Source organism: Leuresthes tenuis, unplaced genomic scaffold (genome assembly GCF_036924035.1).
Source record: "Leuresthes tenuis unplaced genomic scaffold, fLeuTen1.0.hap1 SCAF_6, whole genome shotgun sequence".
Lineage (NCBI taxonomy): Eukaryota > Metazoa > Chordata > Actinopteri > Atheriniformes > Atherinopsidae > Leuresthes > Leuresthes tenuis.
Window position 1 is genome coordinate 12,548,027 of NW_027325360.1, and position 27,666 is coordinate 12,575,692.

At 40.6% G+C, this 27,666-nt stretch overlaps 1 protein-coding gene across 2 annotated transcripts in view; it reads right to left on the bottom strand.

Annotated features, from left to right (window-relative positions):
* Positions 1-27,369, bottom strand: part of sema6a (sema domain, transmembrane domain (TM), and cytoplasmic domain, (semaphorin) 6A) — a 102,399-nt gene extending 75,030 nt beyond the window's left edge. For both annotated transcript variants that reach the window (XM_072387653.1, XM_072387652.1), the window contains exon 1: positions 26,968-27,369. The gene's annotated coding sequence lies outside the window, so the exon portion shown is untranslated. The remainder of the gene's footprint in view (positions 1-26,967) is intronic.
* Between the last annotated feature and the right edge of the window lie 297 nt (positions 27,370-27,666).

Consider the following 27,666-nt stretch of genomic DNA (forward strand, 5'->3'; position numbering starts at 1 on the left):
ATGGCAGGAAACAAATAATTGATTGTAATTTTTCTTCTGAAAAGATAAGTCATCTGTGAAAGTAAAGGTTCAAAATATTTTTGGCATATCAGTGTGATGAATTACAACAACAGCTTAGAAGAGACTTACTAGTTGATTTTGAGAATGTATTCAGATACAATGTATTCTGTACATGTAGATATTGTTTATCGACAGGTTTATTACTATATTTCAAAGTAAACAGAAAAGCTACATTTCATCTAATGCAGAAGAAAGGGAGAATGCTGTGGGGCCTGGAGTTCTTATGGTTTTTTAAACAACATTCAGAAAATGACAACTTCATGTTGACTCTAAGCCATTTCTGTAGAATCAGTCAAGGCTACACAGGTATGCCAACATCTGACATGTTTGCAGAGGCACTCAGTCATCAGCTTTGCCCTTTGACTCTGTTTCTACATCTGACAAAAGACTGATGCTGGCAACTGAACTGCTGTCAAAACTGCCACAGAGAAGTCAAATGGCCCTTCAGGATTTCTCAACAAGCCCACTGTTGCTTCGTCTGTGTCTGCTTGCTAGTTGGAGAAAGTGGCCAGGTGAACAAGACAATGGCAGCAGGAACAGGAACAACTAATCCACTGATGCAGCATTGGAGCATGCCACAAGGATAAATAGCAGGCTAACTGGAGGAGGCTGAGGGGAAAGGTTATAGGTGACAGGTGTAAACTAAGTGAAGGTAGCAGAGACATTCACATAGCATTAAATAGTTATAGTTCAGGGGCAAATATGTTACTCAGCCTTTCAGCTGTCAGCGCAGACTACTGATAAACTATCTGTGGCTTCTGGGTAGTAAAGACAGGTAATGCTTCCTAGAAAGAAACGTGCCTGGGAACATAATCCAGTCTGCGATTACTTTGCTGTGAGAGACATACTGTACTTCTAAAACAAATTAGTGGGTCATAAACGTAATTTGTAATTGAATGAGAGCCAATTAAGGACAGAACTATTTGGATGGTTCATGCATCATATGATGAGGTCATTGAAATGCTTAAAGTGTATCATATTAATCCAAATGGAGGGGATAGTCTGAAGGTTGGACAGATATGACTGCCAGATATAGATATAGATAGAGTAATATCATAGTCTCTCTAATAAGAAGTAAGCTCAGTATACTGCAAAATGTTTTATGACATGAATCATAATTTAAATAACTACATTTGTTTTTCAATTTGCAGATGGGTTAGAGTGAAATAAGAACCCAGACCAGAACAAATACAGTCGTTAACGAAAATGTATTTAAAAAAAGTGAGTTGTAGAAAAGTAATAAAACAGTGTATGTTTGGCCAGTAGCCGATTTATTCTGTGTATCAGCACAATATACGCCATCAGATTACAAAATTATCACCCCCCTCTATCCAAAGATAAGCATCTTACCCCTTACTGTACAACTGCTGTATTTGCATATAGCACCAATGCTATAGACCTGTAGAGATGCAACAACAACATAAGCTAATCCGAGCAATGTGCCTCAGAGGGGTTTAGCTGAGGGGGAGGGACTTAATAGAGAGCGGGGGAGAGGGACTTAAAGCAGTCATTGTCCCTCCAGGAGCAGATTAACTATTTTAAAAGTAGAGGTGACGTCTATCCTTGGCTCTCTGTAAAGGCCAGCCAACGCTCTGAAACTGTGTAAGATCACATTTCTCCGTCTAAGTGTTTATCTGTCCTTCTCTTTCCCTGTAATGCTCACTTCCTGGAGCAAATACATCTTTTGCTCAGTTACTCTCTTAATCTTTCTCTCTCCTTATATGCCTTTAGTCTTTCTTTTCTTTGAATCAAATAGGTGACCAACATAAGTTCACTCAGGGCTGCTCCATTAACAAACAAAATTGCCTATTAGGGTAGCAGAGCTAAGACCGTGATAAAAACACTGGACGCACTGGGAGGACTGCCTAGAGCTATTATGGTCCTGAAGCAGTGGTACCAATGAGTGAATGGGAGATATAGGGCCGTAGAGTATCTGTCCGCAGGGAGCAGCACAAACAGGTGACGAAAGGAAATGTGCAGGGACATACAGGTGATAATCGTATGTCAAAGAAGAGAGTGCAAAAGTAGAGCATACAGGATGTGAGAGTTGGGTGTACATCTAAAGGGGCTTTTGGGAGTTTGTTGAGGAGAGGAGGCATAGCAAGTAGTCACATGAGAGTACACATGGAAGTAAAGCAGTCACAAATGTAAAAATTTGCCACGTTTCATTTCTAGAGTGATGAAGCTGTAGTTTTTTACTTTGTGTCCCCATTGACCATCTCTAATGAATCCCATGCAAGACCATTGATTTGTTTATTTCGTTTTCTTTCTCACTTGCTTTGTGGTTAGGCTTCGGTTCATGTAAGGGTACTCAATCTGATGAGTTCATTTTTATAGACAATCGTTATTTGGCATATGAGCTGCCTTTCAGAGAAATCATAAAGATTGAATCATTAAATATCCACTGTGATCTCTGAAAACGTAATGCAGCAAGTATCACTCAAAAATCATTTGAAAAACCTAACTTGAAGCCCTTAAACCAGCTCATACCGTGACGTGGATCTTATCCCTCTCTTTGTAGGATGCTTTTTAGCAAATTAATGTAGTTTATTCTGTGGAGGAAAATCTGCAGAACTGCACGGCAGGGATTCACAGGGGAGGGTGACTGTGCTCTCTGGTAAGAACATTGTTACATAGCTATAACTTTAATAAGGTTATCAAACAAAGAAGCTTTAAATAAATCATTAACAGCTCTGTTAAAACTGTGATTGGTTGTGATGCAAATAGGACATTCGCTGAATGCACTTTGCATCTGGGAGGCAACTAATAACAGAGAACAGCATAAAAATGGCGACAAACAATAACAACATCCAGAAAAAGAAGAGACAACCATTTCAAGTAAGAACTTTTTCGAATAAGATTAGTAGTGAAAACAGGATATAGAAATGGGTGGATATGGACTTGAGTTGAAGAGACAGGTTTTGCATCAAGGCGACAATGTGCACAAGAAATCATGTGATCACGCGTTTAATAAGATTTGTGGGGAGAATTATAATTCAAGTGGTGGATTGTAGTTCTATCACAAAAGATCTACAAATTATCTTTTGGCTTGATAATCCTCGCATAAGTTTATGCACCAAAACTTTGTAAGGTTTGGGAAAAGACCATGGTATGATGTGTAATACAGCCTTTTAAAAACCCTGCTCAGTCCTCAGAAAGCATGTAACAATATAGGAGGGACACCAGCCTATTTTGGCTTAGAAACTTCAAGATGACACTCATTGGTGTTCTCTAGAAACGCAAAATGGCAATGTTTTAATGTGCTGTATAAAGAGATAAGCACAAGACTGGAGGGATTTAGAAAGATGGGGTAAGGAAAGAGAGGCCAAAAAACGTGGGATGCACTTGTGTTTACCTAAAGGCAAACAAAGACTGGCACTGAAATGCATGGCATGGAAATGCAAATAAATCCCTCTTTGTTTGTATTGACTATAAGAAACAGCAAGAAAGATGGAAAGAGGCAAAGGAGAGGTAAAGAAAAGAAAAAAAACTGTCCAATCATTACATTTCTCTTGCCTTTTCCTTATGAAAGTGTAAGAATGTGTTGTGTGTATTATGATAATACACTACAAAGTCATACTTTCATACTTCCCTTTCATAAATCCCTCTATCCCCTCACAGTGCAAACTAGTCATCTTGTACAATCTGCATAATGCATGAGTTCTCTGTATATACTGTGAAGGGGAAAATGAGGCTTGGCGGCAACAATAGAAAGCAAGCAGACTTTACGTATATGTGTGTAATATTAACTTCTAATGAATTATTACATAAGCCCCTCGGAACATTTAAAGAAACTACAGTTGAGTTGTGTTTCTTTGCAATATAAAGTATTGACAGAGAGGAAACATGTTGATGAACACTTCAGCAGTCAAGCAAACAGGAGCAACCCCTGAACATGGCCACATACACACACACACACACAATGAATAAACATGCCACACATGGACACACATGAAGGCTTTCATGTCACCCAGCCTGTCACTCTCTTTCTCTCTCCCTTTCCAGTTATTCAAATACACACACACACACACACACACACACAGCCATACCAACACAATTCAGCTCCGTCATAATAAGGCCATCATGATGAGGTACACACAGAGTTAAGAGACAGCCATTCATTCCAAAGAGTCACGGAGTCTCCTCAACTCTGTCTGGCACTGGCCCCAATGTGTGTCTGTGTTTGTATGTGTGTTTGTGTAGCTGCCAGGCAGGGTGGGCCCCAGAGGAGAGGCCTGCATGGCATGACCTCAGCCAGAGTCTTTCCTCCTCCAGGCCCTGGCACTCACACACACAGAGACACACGTACACACACAATGTTCCCTGCGTTCCTGGCAGCACCAGTCAAACCAGATAGCTCCTCCGCATCTTACAGTTACTTTTTATTTTTGTAGGTCTTGCCTTATCTCTTTTCTTTTTTTTTTTTCCAGATTTTTTGGAAGTCTTTGATATATACATTGTCCTGCTATCTGATGAAGATACAGTGCCGTTAGAGCAAGTTTGAGATATAACAACAAAAATCCAAAAGCATTGTGATTGTTGCTTATATTCAACAAAAAAAAGAAAAATGTGAATTGATTCAACAGCAGGCTACATCAGTTTCTCTTAGTGCCCTTATCATTCTTATCTCGCAAAGCCTTTTAGATTGCTCCTTTCCACAACAACTTTCTCTCAGGTAAACTCCAATCTGTTCTGCTGCCATGTTTAAACCACACGGTGCAGCAACAAGCAAATATGCAGTGTAAAATGTCAAGTTTTAAATGGGTGTTACATTGACTTGACTCAGATCTCAGATTTAAACTTTGTTTTTGAACAAGCTAAAATGTTGCCAGACTGAAATAACTTTTTTCTTCTGCTGTCGCTAAAACACCAGCAAAGCTGACAGCTGTTTAACACAAAATAGTAACACCAAAGAAAGGAAGCCATGTCACCAAAGATGTATGAAAATGGCTTCCTTTATTTGGGGTCAAGAGTGGAATAGACCACCATGCTGTGTCAGGTTTGTAAAAAGTTTACTGAAACTAAAAGTAGCAGCATGACAAACCTGTTGCAGAAATAAAAGCATGCAGTAAAATGGAGAATGTGTCTCCTCTGCTGCTTCGTTTTTGCCGGTGTCGCACCATATGAGAGGATGAGAGTACAATCATTCCCAAGTGTAAGCCTTGAATTTGTTTGATGCTGTATTTCAAGGTGTGCAGAACTGATTACTTTTTCTCAATGAAACAAATATACAAGTGTGCAATAAACATGTTTGTACACATGTCATAGCATGTAGCAGCATCAAAATTATGAGTTGAAAATCCTGAGATGGCAACTTATGTGTAGGCTGTTGTTTTGTGACGGGGAGTGTCCGTGTGACACTCCTGTTATGGCGATGCATGAATTTTAAAAAGCATAAGCATTAACCATGTTTATCAGTTCTAACCGTAACCGTGCACATCTGACTCCTACCTTTAATCAAAGCAAAGTAGAAAATGCAGCTGACTATCACCATCCAACATCCCTCCTCCTTTTCATTAATGAGCAAATCTACGCCGTTCAACAGTGTGTTGTTATATGGCAGGACCTAACAGGAGAAAAATACAACTCCAAAGCAAGCAAGAAGGACTGAACCTATGTAAGCTGCATCCCCATATAGTCAAAACATACATTTTCAGAAACTCTACTGCAAAACTGCAACATCTTGCACTGTGGACCATTAACCTATACATTCTGTCTTGGGATTGGTATAGTAATGCACTTCTGTTAAAATATATTTTATAGTTATTTTACCAAAATTATTTTCTTTGTTGTTCTCACATAGACAAAAAATATCCATTGAAATTATTAAAAAACATATTTTGATTTACATTTTTTTGGGCCATATTGCCCAGGCTGATGTCCAGATATTTGCCAAAACAAAAATCTTTGAATTTCTACTGTAAACAAACACGGGGAAACTTTAACATTAATCACGAACAGAAATAAGACATATGCCACTTTATATCATGGTTGTGCCATAAAGTGCTGAGCTTTTTGAGGATACTGCTCTTTTGCCATCCAAATTTTTTTTTTCTTTTGTCTATGCATAGTTTGTCATGAATAAATGCATTCTCCTCCACATCTCCTTTTACAAATACTATAAATAATATCCTCAGTGCTTTTGCTAAAGGCAGCATCTCAGATTTGCATAACTATAGAAGGACGTAGAGTACCATTCTGTACATTGCTGCTGCATTATTCATCTGCACCACAAGATAACATCCAAGAAACTCAAATATTTGAACTCTGAAAACAAACATTCAGGTTAAATTTGAATGAGGTGATTTCATATGCAGTGGAAATGCTTAAAGATTTAAGGGATGAAAATAGATCTTTGTTTGAGGACGGAAAAAACGTACTTGTGCATGTTTGATGAAATAGCTATTTCCTGTTCCAAGAGAAGTTATGTGCTATGATTTAAGATTTCAAACTCGGTGCAAGATGCCAGCAAAATGACACCTGAATGTTGACTGAATGTGGTAATTTTGCATGCATAGAAATGAAAACCTGCTGCCAAGGCTGTACCAGAAAAGAAAAGATTTAGCTCACATGAGATGTTAGGTTGTCATGCTAACAAACAGAATGAATTATAGATTGCCCGCATCGCCCTACCTAACCTCTAGCTCTCCCTCTCTCTTTGTCAAAGAGTGATGAGCAAAGAAACTTAAGAAGCAGCTTCGGGTGTGAAACTGTATCCTTCTCTGGGGGTTTCAGCCATTTTGTTGAATTTGCATCTTAACAACCTTTCTGAGTAATTGAAAAAGTGGTGTCAGAACCCTGAGTCTTGATCTCTGATATGGTAATTACCTTCCATTTATGCCAGAGACTTTCAGGGAGTCCTGAGATTCAGCGGCTGCAGCTGTCTTTGAGGAAAAGCGTAATGACCTGCATATGTCTCCCTCTTTTTGAGAGCTATCAAAACGCATTTGGTCGGGCATTTTCATCTGTGGTTCACATCTGATTATATGATCCAGTAAAGTCGTCCAATCTTCTAACAGAAGCAAAGGGATGAAAAAGTGGAGTGAAGGGTGTATGGGCTGAAGAAAAGGGGTAAACCTTTTTATGTGGTTTTACTCCACTCTGAAATGGGTTCCAGAAGCGAGCATAGTGCATACACACAGCACTTAAGACTGATGACATGCTACTGGTTTCGTGTGTGTGTGTCTGTGAGTGTGGGGTGTGGGGGAGGAGGGGTAAGTTCGCTTGGAAATTCAGTTAGTTAGCACCAAGAAACCCTTTGTTTTGATTTATTCTTAAATTAAGTTTGGTGATTATCTGCGAGAAGGTAGAAATACAACTGGAGACTGAAATACAACTGTAGAGTGAAATAAGAACTTTAATGAAACAACATAAGAGCGTCTCCCACAGACTAAAGCACACAAAAAGCTTTTAAATCAGTGTTTAGTGATACATTCTTTAGTGCTACTAGCAATTAACTGCTACATAGCCTATGATGCAAAAGTCTTTCCATGAATGCAGTTTAGCATTATAGTAGTCTTAATAGTCTAACAAGAACAAGTGATTTATCTTTGCAGAAATATCAAAAAGATGACAGATGACATCCATCAACTGGACTGCTGTTGGAACTGGCTGCTTTTATAGTTTGATTAAACAACATATTTCCACTGTATATGTGGAAGTCACTTCTGTGAAATGTCAGCTGAATCGCTCAGCACACCTCATTTATGAGAGCGACACATTCATTTGTTTGTCTCAGGGATTATTATTAAGTAGACTTGGATGTCTGTGTCTGAGTTGGCAAGCATGTGCCTCCCTAAAGCCGGAGGATTTCTGTCATGTTCATAAAGTTATATGAAGTTTCACAAAAGAATGTCTTTTCAGATTAAAATGTGTACGATCAGGCTAGCATAAATGAAAATGAACTATGCCTTCCAACGATATACATAAGAAAAAATGAATCTGTAATTCTTAATTGCATGTGCTTGACCTGCTCCACTGCATGAGACGCAACACTTTTTCTCAGTCATCATCACCACAATCACTTGATTGGCTTCAAAGTAATTTGTCAATTAAATTTACCACTCATCATGGTAAAATGGAGAGAGAGAAAAAGTGTGAGCCAGAGGAGAATTGGAAAAAATCTAATGATCCATGGCACATTTGTAGCTCCCATACTCTGATTTATGCTCTTTATGCCTTTATGATAAACTATTAGTTTTAGCTTATTCAGCTGCTCTAAGCTGTTTGAAATGCCTGAATCTCGGCTGAATATTGGCTAGGTCAAATAGGCTAAAAGGCTCATAAAACTGCTGGGAGAGAAATTATCAAATTAAGCTTTTACTTTAGATAAAGAAGAACATGATTCTTATCGGAGCTGATAGTTTCCCCCCGTTAGTCCAGCTCTTGTGCCCTGTGCAATGTCACTGTCGGAGCCATGGTGCTAATTACATTCAGGACATTATCCCTTGGTATACATGTAAGTTGTCCTCTGAGTCCAAATCAATACAGAGTTTGTTAAAGAGCCACTAATGTCCATGGCTCCATGGTTTGCAGACACTAACGAGTTCGCTCTGGATCAAGCAACGACAGCTGAAGACACCCAGCACACACTGCAATCAATACTTTCTTATACTGGCTCAGTCTTTTGCCTGCTGTCTGTCTTACTGCCTCTATCCTTTTATCGCTAAGGCCTATCTTCTCCTTCCCTTTCACTTCCATCATCTCAACTTCTTATCTCTTCCACTTCTGTTACCAACAATGCAATCTCTCAGTGTCTTTTACTTTGAACACTTTCCTTACCCTGTATCTCTCCATCTGTACCTCTCATGCCATCCCTTCCCCTCTCAATCATTCATTCTGTCAATCTCAATCTATGTCTCTCTCTGTCTCTTTTCTCCTCTCTTTTTCTCATCTACCCATCTCCCTCTCCTCCCTCTCTCTCTCTCCCAACCCAGCCAACAGCTTCATTGTCCTTGGGTCTGGGTGAACAATGTCGTCCCACATGGGGCCCCAGTGCAGTCCCAGCCGAGAAGGCAGGGAGCACCAGAGAACACCCATAACTCAATGATTCAACTGGGCTGCAGGATAAAGGGAAGCCTCACACATGGCTGACTATATGGGTCAGCCTTGGATCATTTGTAGAGGAGGAGGCCAACAACTGGCACCAGAATCCCCCACTGAGTGTGTGTATATGTGGGATTGCATGAATGCGTGAGTGGATGAGTGAATGAGTGTGTCGTGTTCCCCTGCGTCCTAGCGTCAAGGCCCCCCTCAAGTTCATCCTGACCAAATATTCTATGGGAAACCTGCTCGTCCCCACTGCTGCTTCCCTCCTCCCCCATCCTCTACAAGACCGCACCCTGATGCCTTTGTGAACGGTGGGGACAAAACAGGGGGCTCTGTGGGGCCACCAATTAGTCCTCCCCCATGGGGTGACATGGTCGATGAATAGAGGGACCCCCAAACCGTCCACGCATATAATCTCAGCCTTCCCTTTTGGAGTCATACCCACACAGATTCAACCTTGTTTTCAGAAAGGCCTTCTTGATTTAAAGGCACGGCCCGCTGGTCCAAAAAACGAGCATCCGGACACCAGTGAGTCACTTTGTCCGAAGACTAGGATGGGACTTGTTCCTCGCAATGTGTGTTCAAGGATGGCTTTGGGAGGGGAAGTGAGGCGGGTTAAGAGAAGGTGAGTTTTTCCCATCAATCACCAAGTGACATAAGCAACAATAGCAACTTGGAATCCATTACCAAAATAAACAAAGACATAGCAGGAGAGTCTGCAGCAGGACCTTAAGACGGAGGGGGAGACAATGTAAACTAAAGTGGCGATTGAGTAGACGCAGGGGGAACTACTGAACGAACAGTCTGATTGCTGGTGAACTGAAACACATGTCACAGTGACGAGATGTCTCAATAGTTGCATTAACGCTTCAACGAGCCCCTTTCCCTACACTGTTGATTGGTGCTAGATTAGGAATGAGCTTTTCAAAGCAATCTGATGATATTCATTTCAATACCTGAGATAAAAGGCTAATTTGTCTCTGCGTGTAGTTTGCTTTCATGAGTGAAAATTATTCATTGTCATTACAACTTGACTCAGACTCAAGAGAATTTTGTATGCATTTCTTAGCCATGACCTTTTAACAATTCAAACATCTTTTTAAATCTCCTTGTCTCATGGAAAAACCGTTAGATTCTATTGACTTTTACATGAGGGATTTGGCGCCCAACCTGCTCGCAGACCGTCTGGCACTAACTCTCACTAAGCACTCTAATTAACGCTCACACAGAGATGTGTATCCATGACTTCAGAGGACATTACATTAACTTACATTAATTTAGCCTGAATCGTTACATCTTCTTGCCAAACCCTAAACTTATACTTACCTTCACATTAAAATGTAAAGATTAAAGTGATGTGTCTTCTTTTTCTGTCCAAAAAGAGGACGCATCCCCATCATGGCAAACATTTAGGTCCTCATGAGTAGCATGGACCACACACATACTGTGAGATTAAACTTGCCATTTACCTTCTCTACATTGACCATTGACAGACAGCTTACAGACCATAACGGGAGACAGGAAAGACAGGAAAGAAACAGTGAGAGACTGAGTTCAGGCTGAGAAGAAGATGAATGTGACATGTTTGTGGACATGAGCTTCCTTTGGTAATCCTTTCTCCTGTTGCTCTTCCTCTTGTCTAAAGAGTCAGGAAAGTCTGCATGTCTAATCAAATAACTCTTTAGAAACATACAAAATAAATAATTGTCAAGCATTATTTTGACAATCATAACTGAAATAACTGACTTGATATGTGGCCAGATGTTTCCTAGAACTTACAACACTTTTGCTGCAGAGTCTCTACAGAAACAACCTAAAATCACAAGTGCAGTAGAGGTAAGTGTATTATAATACTTGTACCATGTCACGCTTCAGTTAAAAACACATTCCAATAAGTAATTTCATTCTAAAAGTAGGCTAGGTCTCTCATCTGAAGCAACATAGAAAAATAGAAGCAAAATAAAATATCTACTCTGCAAGTGAGGCACATAGGCTCTTTGTTCATCATCATCAACAATAGTGCTCCACCAGGCTATTTAATGCTTGGCTGGAGACTCAGTTGGCATTTTGTCTTTGTTTCAGTCTATATACCTTTTTTTTATTCCTGAACGCTACAAAAGGGCAAGGGTGTGTAATTCATGGACTACAATTCACAGTCTCTCTGTACCATACACAAAGTATAAACTTCTGCTCAGGGTCATTGTGTTGCGATGTAAGGCTGATGGTGTTACTAAAAGCATTTTTAACTGATCTGTTGTGTTTTTTTTACTTCGCAACATAGATGGTATGCTATCTGAAGGTGAAAGCTGCAGGGCAGAGATGCTTTGTGGGTTCCCACTGAGGTAGGGTGGGGGTGCTGCTAGGCAATAGATCAATGACTGTGAGTCGCCCACTGAGGGATATAGAAAGTACAGGGGAAGCAGCAGCTGGGGCCTTAAAATAGCTCCACCGATTGCTGCACAGCTTTAACCCAAATATTGGTGAGTCTGACTAAGGTCTGCAGAGGTCTTATCATTTTGGATTAGCTCATAACCTCCGGACAGAGTGGGAACAGAAGAAAGAATTTCAAACTAAATGATAGAAAAGTGGGAGATGACTCGTCCTGTCTCCATCTGCAGCCTTGCCAGTTTGCTTTGAACTGGTGCTGTAGATCAGAGTGTAAGATGGCATTGGAGCCCACGCACAAACTCATGTTTGTGTATTGCAAGAGCATGCATGTGAGATGCATCTGTGTAATCCAAATGTCATATTAGAACTAATGAGTTATGGCTTCAGGTGAATGTCACCTGAAAACCTCCAACTACCCCACCTACCCCACTACCCCACACAACAAAACCCATCTCTGCCCACTTAAATGTACACGAATTAATTATAATGATCTTAGTGGATATACATTGAGATAGAAAAAACTCATGACAAATAAAGTAAAATAAAATCACTCCTAAATATATATACTTAGTTCCTCAGTTGGAAAAAAGATGGTATTATTTATTCATTTGTTTGCATAAGAAGCCCAGCTTCACTGGAAAACATGTCATAATTACATGTCAAAAATGGGCTAGATTCATATCTATGAAATTATTGTAATAGTAACTTATCCCAAGGCTTTATTTTCTATCAGACAGTGTTCACATGAGATGAACTGGCTCTGTGAATGGTAATCCATAAGTCTGTGCATTTTGTAACTTCTAAACATGTACATTCATTCTAACCCTAACCACGTACTTTTAACTCCTAACCCTAAGCATTTACAGGTGAGAGCAAAGTAGAAAAGAAAGGAATTTGTAAGTCGGAGAGAAGAAGAAATTAGAAATGACGAGACTTGAACTTACAGTCTTGTATGAAGCTCCAGCTTTGGACCATGTCGTCATATTGGCATTGGCATATGCTAAGATATATTGATAAGACATGTGCTCGTCTGGGTGTTGGTAAAGCTAAAACCCTTTGCTAAAAATGTTTTTTCATCTGTTTACATGGACATTACAATGTTTTAACTAAACTGATTGTGTTTAACAAATGTTTCCCCTTGTGTGAAAGAGGAAACTATTTGTGGTCAGAATGTTATCACCAAGGATGTAGATAACTGTGTTCAGAATTGATTTATTTCAAACTTGTGTTTATGTCCTCTGATCACCAAAACATATGTTCTGCATTTACTGTTGTTTCAATTAATTGCTGTATTTTCTACATCTGTCATTAGCGATTGCTGTCCCTGAGCCATGTTACCCCTTGAGGACACAGAAGGTTCTACTTGTCTTGCTATACATAGAACTATCATCTCTGGGAGCTGAAAAGAAAAATCTCTATTTTGCAAAAAACAAATTATTTCTCTCTGCAGTCACAACATCTTTTTGAACATTATCTCAATGTAGCTTAATGAGAAACGACAAGACTCAGCTTTTCCCTGACCCAGAAACTAAAACAGAAGATCAGCATATAATAAGCAGGCAACCCATAAATGCAGAAGTAAATAGAAATGAAGTAAATAATTAGAAAGCTGATTATTCTGGACAAGCTGGCTCATTAGTACCAGGGACTCCAGAGGAATCTCCATCTCATTGTGTGGTGCATTCACCTTTAAGACTTTTCCTGCCGACGAAACAGAATCCAGAGAAGAGCTGCTTCTGCCAAAACAAAGCATCCTCCCTTTTCTTTCTCTCCTTCTGTCTCTATCAATTTCCCTTTTCTAGTTTTGCCCCCCACCTATTACTTTCCTTTTCCTCCGCTCCTTTCTGCACTACCTCTCCCCCCCATCCTCCTCCGCCTTCGCTCAGCTTTCTCAGGGTCAATTAAGCTACAGTAACTAAACAGCAGTGCACCCTGTCACATTCCATCCAGGCGCCCTCAGTGAGTGACTACAACTTTCACTGAAACAAACGGGCTTTGAAGGAACCCGCTTCAGCAGCTATTACCATATGAACAACTCACTTCCTAAAGCACAATGAACTACCTTGACAGAGCTTCTTTGGCCTCAGGCTGTCCTTCGTGGAACTGTGTTATTAATGGGGTATAAAGAAGGGTCTGTGTGCAGGTTGGCTGCCCTGGTTTTCCTCCGCTGCTCTGGCCTGGTCTACCTGGCTATACTTTCCCATCATTGCAAGATTCCCCTCATGAGAGGTCAACAGAGCAGCACAGACACTCACTTCCACACCAGCTCACAGCAGGGGTGGACATAGTACAGAGAATATCAAACACGAAGCAAAAACTTTGATCAACACACTCTTGCACAGATTAAAAGAAAAAAAACATGCACGCAGTTTCAAGTACAAAAGCACCATGCTGTTTACTTAAGAGGCCAACCACCGAAGGCACATCTACAGTATTTCTCACAGAAACCTTACAGTATGCCAAGGATAAGGAAAACAGGGACTTTGTGTTCTTTTCTGAGTGTTCTTAAAGTTTTTTTTAGACATTTTCATGTCATTTTTTTGTGTGTTTGTTTTGGGTTTTTTTGCTACTCTAACTCATCTCTCAAAACAGAATTCTAACTCTAACCCTTACTCGTTGTGTAATTGCTACTGCAAGTCATCGCTAGAAAACCGTAGAGCAAATCTTGTATCGTCTTAGGTACACAAAATAACTGTGGACAAGGACGAGCTGTACATGTAAGTGATACTTCTTAGCATACAGTACCTGCAGGCAGGTAGATCAGCTTTTTGGTGATTTGATACTTTCTTCTGCATCTCAAAATCTTATAGAGTGACAGAACAACCCTGCTGCCGTATTGACTGAAACACAGAAGGGGGAAATATCACATGAATGGGTTGTGCACTCAACTTGAGTTTGTTTGTCTTATCTTTGATCTGTTTAGAGGATAACTCTGGTTGAATGGCTCTTTGTGGCTCTATGGCTTATAGCTTACATCCTTGGCCTGCAGTGTGGGTGGGCAAAAACACAATCAGATTTGGCTAAACACTCAACAACGCTCAATGGAACAAACCCGATCTATAGCATATTTCAATACGGGAAACATAGAGAACACCCAGCAAACAGATCTACCTGCATCAAGGAAATGTCTTTTCTCCACATTACAAAAGGGAGAATGTAACACTCACCATTCTGCCAAAATCTATAATTGAGGAACTAGTCATGCTGATAGAAACTGTGACTCAGTGTTCTTAGCTTGGCTGCACTCTGATGTTCACTTCCATGAACATATTGCAGTTGAAAGAAACAACAGATGGTGTGACAAAGTGTTATATTATGCAGCAGTAGTGTAACATACCTTGCTTTAGTGCTCCCAGTTGAATTGTAGGGGGCGAAGATGCCAAAAACAGTCAAGCCAGAGACATCCTGCATTTATATTACGTATATGATGGTTGTTTAGCTCGGTTTGATCATATGGATACAATTGTCAGTTTGTTTTTGGCTAGGAGAATATCCAACTATGTTTCCTAGAGTCCAGGAGATGACGATTTCAGTACTTATGTGTTATTTATATTAACATACTAATGGTGCTCTAAAACATTTAGATAATCATCAAATATAACAAAGAACAGCATTAAATCCCCATAACAGAGATGCTCTAACTGGCAATAATTGCTTGACTGAAAGGTCTGAAATCATGATTCAAGTTGCCAATTAAATTCTAGTGGGTCACAAAACATATTAATCTGTTAATTGCTTTAGTCCTACTCTGTATATCCCAGCTGACCTCTTATTAAACTGCACTCTCCAGCAGGCATCTGATGCCAGAAAAACAAAGAAAACCTGAGTCAGAGAATCCAGCTTCTCATGGATCAGATCTTCATCTGACCACAAAGTCATTTGACTCCTTGCACATGTCCGACTCACCGATACTTGATACATAGACTTTAGCCCCAAACCATGAGAGTAGACACCAGAGAGGGACACGTACACAATTCAACCTATAGAATAGCATGACTATAACCTGAGGCAATGTGTGCTTCTGAGAGGTTTTATCTAGAACACATGATGGTGTGTTTACACTTACCTGCATGCAAAATCATGCGCTGAATTTAATTAGGCCATCGCAAGTAATTTTGCTGTAAATATTGCCAAAATCTTGTTATCTCTCACACATATTTGTTCATTATACTCCACTATAAAACCCCTCAGAGGTGGATAAAGTTCCATCGACTGCAAGGTAATAAAATCCACTATTTGTTCTCTTATACAAATGACTGCAATACAGGTGCGCCTCTCTTTCTGTCTGTTTGAGAGATAGCTATCAGTTAAAAGGGTAACCAAAACCTTTTCGCTAATAGGGTTCCCTCTTTTTTCTCGGCATTCAGCTCTTCATTATATCTCACTGTGAAAAAAATCTCTCTTTAGTTCTTTCAGTATACTTGAAGCATATGGCAGCCCCACTGTAGTCAGCAAGCTGTTCCTATGACTAACCTTTCCACTGTGGTTTTGTTGCTGCGCTCTTATGACCACATCATATGATGACGATATTTAAGCAGATCTTAACCATGGGATGAACTCATGATAGGAGCGGTTTTGTTTAAAAGAGGAACGCAGCGGTCATCCGTGAAAAGAGGGAAGAAAAACAGGGGGGAAAAGTATTAATGCTTCTATTGATTACAATCTTGCCATCCGCCTTTATGCCCTCCTTAGATGTAACACGATGCATCCCAGGGAATGAATAACCATTGCTAATGGCTATAAAAAGCTCCTGAGAATCGGCTAACATTCTAGCCACTAAAATCAATATCTCCACCAACCACAATCTTTATTTAATCTCAATATGGTGGCACAAGGAATTAAGGATGAAAAACAGATGAGAAACTACTCAGTTGGATCAGAATAGAAGATTGGTCCATATGGACTTTCCCAAATCAAGTGAAGCACTGTCACCACACTTTATTCAAATGTTGTACACTACAACTGTTTGTAGTTAAAACTAATTCATTCATACTAAATATCCACTGTTATCCAGGCAGGTTCTTTGGATGAAAATAGGGCCTTTCTGTTGAGTCACATTAACTCCAGTCAGGGATTCCAAATAACTATTAATTAATTAAAAGCATCTCCGGTGTGCTCATCCTTTCCACTCAGCTGATGCTGTTGTCACAGCCAAGGCAGTATTTACTATAGTAATTAGCCCAGTGTTACAAGCGTGGAAATGACCGTGATGAGGGAGTAACTATCTGACTGCCTCCAGGGTGGGACAGGCAATGAGAACACTGAAACAGAAAGTCATGCCTTATTATGCAAGGGCTGGGGGTAGGAAATAAGCCCTCCCTAGGTAACAGAGGCCATGTAGGCTCCTTCGTACAATCACCCTGAATGAGACTGAGATGCAGGCGTAAAGTGGAAGTGAAAAGAACTGAAACCCTGCAATCTGTAATCATACCTTTCAAAACTGAATAAATATATGGGGAAATGTGAGCAAGTGTCTCCAAAGGCCTCCATAAAATCTAAATGCCTTGCTTGTACATGAAGCAAAAATGAATAGCTCAACTGCACCATATTGTATTGGAAACATGTGCAACAGGTAGCATGCAGCACTGTTGTCATAAACAGGTGAAATCGTAGCTACACAGTAGATTCTGCAGTGAGAGGCAAACCTGTCCTTGAATTGCTCAGCTGTCACTAATTTGTTAGTTTTAGCCTTGATTTACTGTCTTCGAATGGTTGCGTCCTGTTTGTGTGCCTGCATGTGTATTTGAGGGCTTGTGTGCACATGTAAAAGGGGTTTAGACAAGTGTTTGTATACCCTAAAGTAAATAAAGAATCCAATTACTGCAAACCACATCCTCATTTTTCACAGTGTTGTAATGACACCAAATGTCTTTGTCTGAGCTGTCTGTTTTATCTGTGACTGTTCATTTACCAAAGTCTGGGTGACCCGGCGTTAACACGAAGCACACATGCAAAGACAAACACTCTCATAAGCACACACATAAGTCCTTCACCTGCTAAGGTGCGAAACAAATGACTGTTGCAACGGCGCCAATGTGAGCACGCCGTCATGTCTCATCTTATCGGCTGGCTGCATGAAAAGCTGTTTGTTCTGGATAGAGTCTGCAACAATCAACCAGTCTCCTCGAGGGGAATTCAGCGATCCCAGGATAACTACCTTCACAGGACTGAACAGAAAAGAAAATTTAGCACCGCACACAGGGAGGATGAAGATCAAAGTCAGGTACTGGTTGAATGACAACAATGGGCTGACACCATAGAATCAGCTTAATGCTCCAAACTCCCAGTCTTATCTAGGTCAGAGCTGCACCTCCAAAGACTCATCCCATCTCCTTTCCTTGATGTCTTTGTTGTCGTGTGCAGTGATGTAATGCACTGTAATTTTGCAGTGTAAACTCAAGAAGGAGACCAGGTTGTTACTTCCAGGCCCATAACTTCCTTTGAAAACAACGTCTTGAAACAACCAACAAGTAATTATTATTGCCACTGTAATTACCCTTTAAACCAGCTGAAAATGTCACAATATGACATGCATTTAAATTGAAAACAACAGAGAGAGCATCTTCCTATAAGTTCAAATTAGCCATGCAAAGTAAGACTCAGGCACGACTTGTAAATGATTAACAGTAAGGGCCTGTAGATAGCCTCACCTGCCACACAGTGTTCCTATCTAGTTACCAGGCTAGCATTACTAGACTAGCTACCATTACTAGATCTCATGCTTACAGAGTTAGCTCATGTGTGCTACAGTATGAAACAAAGCCTCACAGACGGAAAGACAAGGTGGGGACAGAAACTGAGTAGGGTGACTAATAGATTGGCTGTCCTCTGTTTTTCCTACCTGTGGGACGGATGACAGCGGCAGTTCAAAGCCTTTAAGCAAACACGATTTGATGCTGAGAAAACACACACATTCTAATAATCTTCCAAAAACAGGGCTAATTCATTGTGATGATATCTAACCAGTTTTCACTCATCAAACTCTCCTCCGAGGAGTCGGGCTCAGAGCCATACCACCTCTCTCAGATTTCAAATCCAATTAATTAATCAAGGGTTCAATTGCTGTGTGTTACCACAGTCAACAGACAAAAGACTTGCTGGTTATTTGGATGAAATAAAAAAATAGACCATGCAAGAGAAAACTACAGTAAACGTATTAGTAAAACAGTTATAGATGATCCCAGATAAGTTAAGGATGGAGGAAGATGAGGACACGGTGCATTGAAGCAGCAGCACAGCCCAATCAAAGTAAACCATTTTCAGACCTCAACAGGTTTCATCACAGAATTTGCATTCTCTCCACAAACCATTTTAAGCAAGAGTTTACACACACAAAACTTCAGCTCAACAACATGTACAAAGCCTCACACACCTTCCCAAACCCACCGCCTTAATAATCCAGTCAGCAAACCTTGACAGGTTTAGAAAAGCAGCGAGGCTTTTTAACAAATAACGGAAAAAAATGGCCCCCAGTAGAATGTCATGAATGAATCAACCCAACCATGCTGTGAACATTATCGGAGTGGGGGATGAATGAATACATTATCATGCGGGGCACAACTTCTCTCTTCCTGCCTCACAGCTTGTCTGTCTTCCTGCCTATCAACCTGCCTGCCTGATTACCTGCCCACATACAGAGCACCTTTTGTCCATATTAAAGGCGTATGGATGGGGCGAGTTGGAAAATTATTTCTTTTCACAAGAATTCATTTTGAAAAGGTGATGTGTTGAGTTTCTTTGCTCTGTGACTCAAACGCTCTCTGCCTGCCTCCTTCGCTAGCTGTCCAGGGTTTTTTCTATTAACCTCTTTGACAGACTGTCTGGCTCTCTACTTGTCTTCTTAAATATCCCAGTTACCTCTGTGAGACTGCATTTTTCTGTGCCCATAAACTACTGGAGGTCTGCATGGCTGTCAGAGTAACTGTGTGATGTTGTCAGTTGATTTTTTCCAAACATTTCCTCCTTTTTTCAAACAATTACGTTTCTATGCAAATTGGACGCATGCTTTATGAGAAACATGTTTTACAAGAAACTTTCATATCGATGAGCTACATTCATATTGAAGGGAAATAAGGAATTAAAGCATGCATTTTGGCAAAAGTCTGATCTTTTGATTAAGTGCACAATTTCGTTTTAACAACTAACAAAAAAAGATTGAATAAAGACTGAAAAGATAGGATAGGGCTAGTAAATCCGATAGCAACTCTGAAAGCTCACATGTTATTTCTTGTTTGTTTAACCTGGATAAGAGTTTGCCTCTTGGCTAAGAGACAATCTGACATGTAAAATGATCTAATATTCCTTTATTTATTTTTTTTCAACTGAAAAAATGATAAGCTTTGCTATCTTTGGATAGAGCCAGTTTGGCTATTTTCCGTGTTTTTTTAATGTTTCAAGAGAAGCCAAGTGTGAAGATAATGAAGATACACTGGGTGTATCTTCATTTTTACTGCACAAAAAACTTGTCAAGGAGGCAAAAAGGCATTTCTAAAATAATGTCACAGATACTTTAATATTTTCATAGACAAACTAGACATTAGACAAACTTGGACTTGGCCAAGGCTAAAATAATCTTGGCTAAACAAAACATATATTCATATATATATATACATCTATATATACATATAAATAAGTTTTCCTTATAACCTGTCTGTCTGCCTGCTATTGTCCTCATTTGGCTATCAGCTTTTCTCCTCCCAGTGTCAGCGCAGACTGTTGTCACACTAGACATTATATCAGTCCAGCAGCCCTGACTACCTCAAGCAGTCCTCCGTGTGCTGACTGGACTGTGTGCATGCATATGTGTGTGTGATGTGAGTGGACCTTTGTGAGGCCCCCACTCAGCAGAGTGATGATAAGTACTCCCAGCCCAGCGCTCTGCATGAGCTGATGGACAGACAGGCCAAGAACACTGGGGGCCTTGTGGTTGAGCATGTGTGTGTGTATATGTGTGCATTGTGGCAAAAAGAGGGAAGGCGGTGGCTGGGGACTGTAGTGCGCGTGTGTGTGTGTGTGTAGCGTTTGAGACTGTGTGTGTTTCTCTTTTCACCAGCCACACCACCAGACCATGCCACATGGCTACAATTTGTTCATTAACTATGTAATAAATGTACACACACACACAGAGGTAATATTGTTCGGAGTTCTGCCTGATTGGATTGTGAAATAGAGGACCCTCCGGGGAATCACTTGTAGTCTGCCAGCCACTGTGACCGGGAGAATTTTTTAACAAGGTTTGAGAACTGAGAAACTGAGAAGAAGCACATGTAGTCTACCTTTTTTGTTATTTGATATGAGAAACACTGAATATAAACTAACATAACTTTATCTGTTTTAATGGTTTGGGTTTTTAGTGGTATTTTGCTCCCATATGGCGAAATGTCAAAGTCTTTCTTATTGAATTTTGATTTTATGTGCAAGAAAAACTGCAGGTTATCATAAGGACTTACCAGCCACCTGGAAATAATCAATATTCAACTATAAGGCTAATTACATGAACGATCATCATGAGTGTCAGATGAGATGGGGATGGTTGCCAATGATAACCGGCTGTCTTGGGTATCAGTTTGCAGTTTTTCGAGCTGAGCTTGTCCCACCAGGTTTAAGGCTATCTCATGAATATTTGCATCACATTGTTGTAAGTAATATTAGATAAACTAAAACTGTGTAGTTGTGTTTGGCCTGCACATGGTAACCGGCAGCAGGGCTTGTGAGAAGAAGCTGCTTCCTCCAAATTCAGCGAGGCTCGTAGCCTCTGGGAGAGTATGACTGCTGCTCTGCCATGAGCATACAGATCACCTTACACACTGGCTTTCCTCTGCTTTGATGACAGATGCATACACACATCCTCACATGCATGCCTGCTTCCACAGAAACACGAAAGAGCATTACAGATTTGCCCCCCCCACACACACACACACACCTTCTTTAACCCCATCCACCACCTGGATTTTTTCACCTGCTGCACCTGAGAATGCGGCCGCTATGATGTCATCTGCAATCCCCTCACTTCAAAGGCACAAAAGCACTTCAGTGCCATCAGCACAGAGAGCAAACGCACCCTCTCACTTCTCCCTTTGTCCCTCTGTCTCCAAATGGTAATTCCCCTGCAGAAAGTCCATACATGGTGAGGGGAGAATTACACAGTGTACTCCACAATCAGGTATTCTTGGGTTTCTGCCCACCGGCACCCATCGCATGCTCCGCTGTAAAAATGACAAGCTTTCTTTATTTCTTTTCAGTCTCACTGACATGAAAGCAAATGCCCTGATGCCTGAATTTGAGTGCACTTAAATGTGTCTTCTGTGTGTTTATTTGTGTACATGCATTTGAGTTAAAGGTGGTTGCATGTAGTGAGAATCCCATGATTATAGTGCTGCCAGTTTCCTACTAAAGCTCCCACTGGAAATACTCACAAGCAGGGTATGATGTGAGGAGACAAGGCGATAATACAAGCACCACATTAGTGCATGGTTAGCCATTAAAAGACCCAAATGAGATTATGAGGTCATATGGGAGGTACAGAGCCTACAGACAAAAACAAGGGCCACTTCTGTGAAAGTAACAGCGCATGTTCAGTATTCCATTTGCGCTGAGGGGAGAAAATTTGAATGTGGAAAGAATGAAAACAGGCCAGGATAATAAGGAGGAAAAACATTGAGACAGTGACAAAAAGCTTGATAGCAAGGGGTATTCCTTGCCTTGGAAATTTCCATAGAGGTTGATTTTTGTAATCCATCATTGACTAACACAATAATAACACACAATTCAGCATGATTTACCATCAAAACATCCAACTGAGCATGAAACAGGAGGCCCAAGCCCATCTTCCATCTCAGCTCAGTGGAAAGCATTTCCATTGTAAAGTAAGGTGAAATAACAGCAGTTCAATGTTCTGTGACTCACCAAGAAGCACCAACCCCATGAGCGTGTCGTTCACAAGCTGATGCCTGCTGTGAAAATATTCTTCTGCTCTCTTTAGGAGGGAAAGAGCAGAGATGTGGCAAGAGATTTCTTTTTTTTTATGTGTATGTGAGAGAGAGATTGGAGAGATGCTCACGCAGGAGGAGATAGAGGATTTACTGCTGAGATAAAAATGGAATCCATTTTGGTTCTTGAGCACTCACATCCACAGTGTGAGGACCTGCTCGGTGTGTTAGCCTGTCATTGCACTTCCCCTGTTTCCTCCTCTGCTCTGCTTTAACTGCTCTGCCTTCCCAGTGCTTCCTCATCTCCTTCCTCCCTCTACAGTCACACCTTCATCCTTCCTTTCCTTTCCTTTCCTTCCCTCCTCTCTCCCCCTCTTCTTCCTTTCACTTTTACTCTCTCTAGGCAGCCAGGCACCCCAACACTGTCTCAGGTCCTGAAACTATGGCAACGGAATGAGAGAGCAAGCGCTCTCTATGATTAATAGATGAGAGATGCAGTGCCAATCGCTGGGGCCTGGGGAGGAGGGACAGATGCACTCAAACAACGCCACGCAAACATGCACATATACTCCCAGAGAGTACACACAGTGAGCACACTCAACCCCCCCACCATTAGCCACCCTCCATGCTTTGTGGTACTATACACACAGAAATTGGACGAAGTCTAACGTGTACACTACACACAGACACACACACACGCATGCATTGTCAGCTGTCTTAGGGCTTAAGAAGCAAATGAAGAGGCAACAGAGTTTTCCAGTGCTTAACATCCACACATGACATACATCTCCTCACTGGCTACCAGCAAACAAACTAGCCACAGACACAACCGCAGCCACAGTAGCGGATGTGGTCCTAATGAGTCCACACAGACTGTGGCTGTCCCCATGACTCACAGCTTGTATCTCCACCTGTAAAAGCACCGCAACAGCAGGACGGAAACTAGAACATCATATTCTAACACTGTGTACCATGATTTACATCATCTGAACTGTGGTGCAAGATTGGGCTCCTTTTAAGGACAGTCATTCATCCATCACCCAGGCACTCTCACAAAGCCCTGCTGCGTTTGGATTATCCCTTCAAATGCATTTGCTTTTTACTCCATTTGAGTAATGACAGGCAACCAAACTCAGCTGTGACAAAGGTATTACCACATATTAATGCTGCATACACTTAAGTGGTTCGAAAAAAAAAAACTCATGATGCTATAATCTGATTTTAAATGTGGTTTCATTTAGCATGCAACTGATTTTACAACAGTAGTACTGGTGGGCTGGCTATCACTTTCTAACAACAAAGCTTTGCCAAGTACCAACAGCCAACAGCAGACACTCGCTTGCCTGGCCCTTCATGCCTCAGGCTTTTTTGGCACAGTGCAAAACACGCTCAATCAATTATGCTAATGTTGTAAAAATGAAGAGTGCTGAACACATGAATGGTTGACTCAGAAGACGTATGATAGAGTCGTTCCATGAACTCTTAGGGGTTATGACTAAGTGGGAGAAAGCAGCCAGTTGAATCACTATGATGAAACTTGGGAACTGTAGCACCATCCATCCATACAGGTCTTTGGTCTTTGGGTGAAAGATAGAAATAACAGGAACAACAAGCCAAAGCAAGTGATAAGAGAGTATTTACATTCTCAATGAGCCATGGTGTGGATAGGGCATGCTGGACTGCAATGTACAGAGATATATATTATGAACAGAGAGCAAACATTTCCAGCTTAGCCAGAAAGGATGGGGCAGTAAGAAAATAAAGTTATGCCCATAATGAAAACCTGTCAGTCTATCATCTCCTCTCAACCTGCTGATATTCTCTGTACATTTTCTTAGTCAAAATGAAAGGTATTCAACAAATAATGGATTCATTTTCAGAGGTTCAGAGAAATCACAGCCAATTTAAATAAAAGTGACAGCAACAAAAGGTTAAGTAGAAAATGTTTATACGGACGGGTGTTGTGGGCGGGTGGTGATGTGGTATCAAGAAGGTGAAAATAGGTTAGAAAATCTTTCTGTTTCTTTTTTCTCCCTCCAATTCAAACCGCTGATTCCGAAAGAAAAGGCTGACTGGAATACAACTTAAGTCAGCAAATGAGCCTTGTACCATTAAAATACAAGCATTTTTCTTTGCGCTAACCTGTAGTTCGAAAACAAAACGTGTCAAATTGCAGATACAAACGAATGATTATCTTTTTTTTGCCAGTAGAAGAGATTTGTCATTTTGCATTTAAGGCAATGTTATTGAAGCAGCAGCAATTTAGAGAGATGTGGAAACTGGAAAATGGGTTAAGCATCAATAAATCACATTCAAATGAGTGAGATGGGTTAGATGCTTTCTTGTACTGTAATTGTTTTTTTTTTTTTAAAAACAGCCCACACACCAAGGCTGTACATCAATAAAACATGGCTTTGATAAAATATGCATAAATACACACACCATTGAATGCTGGGTATTGACACTGACTGAATGAGGACCAGTGCTTAACAGCAGTTGACTGGTCTCATTGTTTATGAGAGAGGGCCAATTCATTCGAACAGGAGCAAAGCCATTTATCAATTATTCAGACCCACTGCATTCAGGCCTCATATGAACATCTATTTAACTGGCAAAGGTAAATACAAACTCCCTCTCTATCTCTCGTCCTCTCACACACATACAGCGTGACAAATTCACATCGGTCACACACAATGCCGTCCCCATTGCTATTGTTAGGGGATCGGCAGATCAAACGTTCCGCAGAGCATTGCTCCAAATACAACCATCAACTCGGGTCGCTCTGCTGTGTTCTGCTTCTCCAAGAGGACAACAGACAGGCTGCTGTCACAAAGGTAATCATGCTGTAATTAATCTATCAGCATAAAAACATGTCAGTGCATACTAAGTGTTAATAGCAGGATTAGCCCGGTGGTGTGTGGTGTTTCTAACCTAGAATGAAACCGTGGGATTTGCTGCTTGTGAAACATTTCAAAAACTACCTCCAGGACATTTGAAAGCCTTGAGGCTGATGTTGTAGGAGGAGTAGCAACAAACTGTTATAACTTTTAACTTTTTCATGTTTAAAATATGTCACCAAGGTCAATAGTTTCAGTGATTTTCAGGGGGAAAAAATTAATTGCAATGCCCTTTTCTTTTAGAGCTGGAGTAAAATTTATTTTCCATTCTATTCATTCTTTGAAACTACTAGAATGTCTTTCCAAAACATAATTTACTGCCGGCAAAATTCAGATCCATATTTTGCTGTGTGCGTTCAATATAGTTTGGATTGGCCAATTTCTATCATTTCCTTTGACACTTCAAAATCTATAACGTAGAGTTTTCAAATCCTTTTTCGTCAGCTTTTTCCAGTGCCTCTGGGGGGATCTTTCATACTGGGGAGAGGAGAGCAGAAAAGCAGAGAAGAGGGGCAACTATGGAGTAATTGAGTGTAAGCAGTTGGGTTGCTGGATGTGTTTTCTTTATATGTATAGCAGCACTTGATCTAATGGCAAATTCACTTCTGACACCAGTGCTCCTGGTCAGAATTACAAACATTCAATTGATCTTTCTAGACATGAGTTATTGTGACCACTCCACCGCCTGGTAGCTTGAGAACCCTGAACACACCCTAACCAGTGTGTGTGTGTGCATGCATTTGTGTATATGTATGTGGATGTATGTGTGAAACAGAAAGAGAAAAATTGTGAGCTGGCAGAGTCCCTTAACTCCCTTAAATCTGATTGCAAAATTAAGTATAAATTCCAATCATATCTATCTGATTTGAGTTTAATGGAACAGAATGACGGAAGAAAACCAAGCTGCACTATCAACCTTTCATTAGATGTTTCATTCTAAATTTCCAGTCATGTAAACATAAATGGCAAATCAAAACCCCGTCATGCACTATGAGACACTTGAGTGTTTTGCGTTTTCAAAACAAATCAGGCAATACTCTATTAATAGGCTCATTTAACTTGGTCGATTTTATATCTTAATGTGATTAATCTTTTTTCTACAAAAAAAAAATTTCTATCCTTCTCTCTCTTGGCTGTGACTTTCTGAAATAATTCAAATTAAAGAAGCAAATTGAAAAGAATAAATATGAGGAGAACAACAGTCTTAAAAGTTCCAACAAGCAATTTTTTTTAATATGCCGTACGTGTAACAGATACTCAGAATGATTGTTTTGCTTGTGTTTAGCCTTAGTGTCATCCAAAATAGGTCCTCAGAGACTAGCACTTCTTTATTCCATATGAGTAAACAACAGAAAAGGGATTACGCACGAAATTCTTGTCTTGTTTGCATCGGCAGAATGTATTCCTGATGTAGGAAACCGCCGTAGTTTAAACGTCTAGTTAAAACTGACAATTTTGGAATTATAAGTTTTCAAATGCTTTTAAAATACGTAAAATAGCATTAAGTAAATAAAGTAACCTCCAGTGAAGCCTATGCACTTGTCGTCCGGCAGCCAGGCTCTACAGAATCACAAGCCACCGGGGCTGGAGAAACACTGGTACAGGCTATGAGCGCATAAAGTTTGAAATAAACACAGAAATCTTACCTTCAGCTCATGAATGAAGGTGCCTCAGAGTGGTTCTACAGCTCTCCCTTTTTAGTAATCCATTAGATTTGTCTCTTATGGCAGTTCAGATGGTGCTCTCTTCAGAATAACAATACGAGCGCTACTTTACTCTTGCGCTTCTTTTTGTTACATGCCGCGCTCAAATCACACCTCTTCAAATCGGAATATCCATCAGAAATCCACACTAAAGAGACAGAGAAAAGCGATCTGTTAGTTCTTAGATTCCCCTCAGGTAAACTGAACGGATGGAACCAACCGAGTGTCCCAGAACTAGCTACGTAGCTGTGCGCAGTCCCTTCCACAAAAGCCGACGGTCATCCTATTTGGAGATGAAGCTTCTTACCAGACTGGAGCGGAGCGCAGCGAGCCCAGCTGTCACCCACCCGCTACGCACACACACGCTCTCTCTCATACATATAGGGAGGAGCTACGTCTATGGAACGGGAGCTATTGTGTCAATGGGTGGTAGTTATAGACAACTGTATTTCTATTTTTACGCAGCGGCATTTCCGAAGAATGCGCTACTGAGAGAGAGAGAAAGCTCAGGCGCTATTAATAATGTTGACACTGGAAAACAAAAGAAAGATTGTTGAGATCAGGAATTTGATAAGAATGCCCTGCTGGCTCTGTGTTGTGAGGATTGTCACTCGCACATTTTATGAAGCAACAAAGTCTTTA